This window comes from Ovis canadensis, chromosome X (genome assembly GCF_042477335.2).
Source record: "Ovis canadensis isolate MfBH-ARS-UI-01 breed Bighorn chromosome X, ARS-UI_OviCan_v2, whole genome shotgun sequence".
Lineage (NCBI taxonomy): Eukaryota > Metazoa > Chordata > Mammalia > Artiodactyla > Bovidae > Ovis > Ovis canadensis.
In genome coordinates this window covers 113,846,311-113,849,981 of record NC_091727.1, presented here as the reverse complement: position 1 = coordinate 113,849,981, position 3,671 = coordinate 113,846,311, and the positions used below count along the sequence as shown (strand labels likewise).

The window sequence follows — 3,671 nt, the reverse complement described above, 5'->3', positions numbered from 1 at the left end:
GTACAGCAAAATGAATCATCTATTTGTATGCATATATCCCTTCTTTTTTGGATTTCCTTTCTATTTATATCATCACAGAGCATTGGTAGAGTTCTCTATGCTATGTAGTAGGTTCTCATTAGTTATCTGTTTCATACATGGTGGTGTGTATACGTCAGTCCCAATCTCCTGATTCATCCCATCGCTCCTTCCCCCTCTGGTATCCATGTTTTCAGTGGGTGAATTATATGGGATGTGAAATTTATTTCAATAAATAAGTTTTAAAAATAATTGTGAGGATGGAGAAAAAGAAGGCAATAGCAACCCACTCCAGTGTTCTTGCCTAGAGAATCCTAGGGATGGGGAAGCCTGGTGGGCTGCCGTCTATGAGGTAGCATAGAGTCAGACACGACTGAAGCGACTTAGCAGCAGCAGCACTCAATACCTATTGGAACTGAGTTGCAGGCATCTCCACTGAGATATATACCTATATCTGGTGCTTAGTTTCTCCCCTGCCCAAGGGAAAGGCATTTTAATAATTTCAGAAACAGTGACTAAATGGAGCAGAGAAATCAGTTCTCTTGACCAAATCCATGGCTTGGTAGTTTCACTTGGTACTAAAGTCAGGTCTCTGTTTCATGTTCACAGATTTATCAAAGCTGTTCATAGGTACAATTTGCCCTCTTCTGCTTCATGTTTTACCAAGCAGGGAAGGTTTGTGGCTCAGAGACCTCAGGCTTAAATACCCTGTGATGTTATCTGAGGACAATTGATTCCTTTGCTAGATTATTACACAGTGGGTAGTTACCACTGAGATAGCCTCAGCAAGCCCTGGGATGCCTGAAAGGGGACAAGATTCATGGGTTGAGGACTCTATGCACTGGCAACAGTCTTCTAGCTCCACCTGAGTGATAACTTGAGAACGTGGGAATCCTGTGGTTGTTTAAATTCCAAGCAGTGCCTATTGTCTCACAATATGGCTAAGTGTTCTTTATTTTGTTGAGGTTTGAAACAGCATACTGTTGACATGTTCAAACCATATATATTAGATACTCCAGCCTATAATTTTTGACAATGGATCTAGACTCTCCAAAGTAGGCCGGTATAGAGAGACTGGATGCCATTATCTCCTCATCTCTCTGATAGGGCATCTTAAATTTAAAATCACTTTGACAAGAGACAATCAGAAGAAGTACTTTGTAGGGGAAGAAGGCTTGTGGAAGTATGAAACCTTGCATTTGTACTACCTTAGAAAGTTATGACCAACCTAGATAGCATATTAGACACAGATGTGTATAATGGACTTTTGGACTCAGAGGGAGAGGGAGAGGGTGGGATGATTTGGGAGAATGGGAATTCTAACATGTATACTATCATGTAAGAATTGAATTTCCAGTCTATGTGTGACGCAGGATACAGCATGCTTGGGGCTGGTGCATGGGGATGACCCAGAGGGATGTTGTGGGGAGGGAGGTGGGAGGGGGGTTCATGTTTGGGAACGCATGTAAGAATTAAAGATTTGAAAAAAAAAAAAAAGCAGTGACAATACTTCTCCAACAAAGGTCCATCTAGTCAAAGCTATGGTTTTTCCAGTAATTGTATATGGATGTGAGAGTTGGACTGTGAAGAAAGCTGAGCAATGAAGAATTGATGCTTTTGAACTGTGGTGTTGAAGACTCTTGAGAGTCCCTTGGACTGCAAGGAGATCCAACCAGTCTATCCTAAAGGAGATCAGTCCTGGGTATTCATTGGAGGGACTGATGTTGAAGCTGAAACTCCAATACTTTGGCCACCTCATGCGAAGAGTTGACTCATTGGAAAAGACCCTGATGCTGGGAGGGATTGGGGACAGGAGGAGAAGGGGATGACAGAGGATGAGATGGCTGGATGGCATCACTGACTTAATGGACATGAGTTTGAGTGAACTCTGGGAGTTGGTGCTGGACAGGGAGGCCTGGTGTGCTGGGATTCATGGGGTTGCAGAGTTGGACACGACTGAGCGACCGAACTGAACTGATTGAACTTGAAATGGTAAGGGGATGAAATGACATGGAGAAACCCTGGAAGTAATGTTTTGAGTGGGAACTGGGAGTAAAACCCTTTCAATGACCGTGCTCATGACTGAGCCCTCCTTGAATCCAAGGGAGACTCAGGAGAAGACAACAGAAGTGAAGTTTGAGATCTTCAATGTGCCTGCCTTCTGCCTGTCCAACCACACTGTTGTAGCACTCTATGTCTCTGCCTCAGTCACAGGCCTAGGGGTGGACAGTGGGGATGGGATCATTTGCACTGTCCCCATCTTTGAGGGTTACTCCCTGCCACATGCTGTCACAAATCTCTACATAGTGGGGAAGGACATCACAGAGCACCTCACCAGACTCCTTACTTGCTCATTGTTGTTGTTGTTGTTGTTCAGTCACTAAGTGTTGTTCAGTCACTAAGTCATGTTTGTGACTCCATGAACTGCAGCACGCTAGGCTTCCCTGTCCTTCACTATCTCCTAGAGTTTGCTCAAACTCATATCCAGTGAGTCAGCAATGCCATCTGACTATCTTATCCTCTGTTGTCCCCTTCTCCTCTTGCCCTCAAACCTTACCAGAATCAGAATCTTTTCCAATGACTTGGTGCTTTGCATCAAGCGTCCAAATTATTGGAGCTTCAGCTTTAGCATCAGTCCTTTTAGTGAATATTCAAGGTTGATTTCCTTTAGAATTGACTGGTTTGATCTCCTTGCTGCCCAAGGGATTCTCAAGAGTCTTCTACAGGCACCAGTTTGAAAGCATCAATTCTTCATACTAGCCTTCTTTATAGTCCAACTCTCGCATCCACACATGACTACTGGAAAAATCATAGCTTTGGCTATATGGACCTTTGTTGACAAAGTGATGTCTGTGCTTTCTAGTACACTGTCTAGTCTTGTCATAGCTATCATTTCAAGGAGCAAGTGTCTTTTAATTTCATGGATACAATCACAGTTCATATTGATTTTGGAATCCAAGAAAAGGAAATATGACACTGTTTTCACATTTTCCCCATCTGTTTGCCATGAAATGATGGGATTGGCTGCCATGATCTTCCTTTTTGGAATGTTTAGTTTTTTGTTTTTAATATTCAGATGAATACACATTTATTTATACCTCAGGCATTCTAGGGAGTATATTGCACAGTCACTCTGTAACTGACTTCATAGTATATATCGTTTTTTCTCTCTTTTTATTTTAAATTTATTTATTTTAATTGGAGGCTAATTACTTTACAATATTGTACTGGTTCTGCCACACATCAACATGAATCCGCCATGGGCATACACATGTTCCTCATCTTGAACCCCCCTCCCACCTCCCTCCTCGTACCATCCATCCGGGTCACCCCAATGCCCCAGCCCCAAGGATCCTGTATCAAACCTGGACTGGTGATTTATTTCTTATATGATATTATACATTTTTCCATGACATTCCCCCAAATCATCCCACCCTCTCCCTCTCGCACAGAGTCCAAAAGACTGTTCTATAGATCTGTGTCTCTTTTGCAGTCTCGCATACAGGGTTATTGTTACCATCTTTCTAAATTCGATATATATATGTTAGCATGCTGTATTGGTCTTTTTCTTTTTGTGTGTGTGCTTATTTATTTATTTATTTTAAATTTTTATTTTTACTTCATTTTACTTTACAACACTGTATTGGTTTTGC

General features: G+C 42.0%; 1 pseudogene; it reads left to right on the top strand.

The window, feature by feature from the left end:
* Nucleotides 1–1,006: 1,006 nt before the first annotated feature.
* Nucleotides 1,007–2,402, top strand: LOC138930841 (actin-related protein T2-like; annotated as a pseudogene).
* Nucleotides 2,403–3,671: the final 1,269 nt, after the last annotated feature.